This window comes from Arachis duranensis, chromosome 9 (assembly GCF_000817695.3).
Source record: "Arachis duranensis cultivar V14167 chromosome 9, aradu.V14167.gnm2.J7QH, whole genome shotgun sequence".
Lineage (NCBI taxonomy): Eukaryota > Viridiplantae > Streptophyta > Magnoliopsida > Fabales > Fabaceae > Arachis > Arachis duranensis.
This window is the reverse complement of record NC_029780.3, coordinates 78,480,690-78,481,280: the sequence shown is the minus strand read 5'-3', so window position 1 is coordinate 78,481,280 and position 591 is coordinate 78,480,690.

Here is a 591-nt window from a genome sequence, read left to right as displayed (position 1 = left end):
CTAAAAGTAGCTTGAACTTACTAAAAACTACCTAAAAACAATGCCAAAAAGCGTATAAATTATCCACTCATCACAACACCAAACTTAAATTGTTGCTTGTCCCCAAGCAACTGAAAATCAATAAGGATAAAAAGAAGAGAATATACTATAAATTTCAAAATATCAATGAATATTAATTCTAATTAGATGAGCGGGACTTTTAGCTTTTTGCTTCTGAACAGTTTTGGCATCTCACTTTTTCCTTTGAAGTTTAGAATGATTGGCTTCTATAGGAACTTAGAAGTTCAGATAGTGTTATTGATTCTCCTAGTTAAGTTTGCTGATTCTTGAACACATCTACTTTTATGAGTCTTGGCCGTCGCCCTAAGCACTTTGTTTTCCAGTATTACCACCAGATACATAAATGCCATGGGTGAACCTTTTCAGATTGTGACTCAGCTTTGCTAGAGTCCCCAGTTAGTGCTGTCCAGAGCTCTTAAGCACACTTTTTTTTGCTTTGGATCACGACTTTAACCACTCAGTCTCAAGCTTTTCACTTGGACCTGCATGACACAAACACATGGTTAGGGACAGCTTGATTTAGCCGCTTAG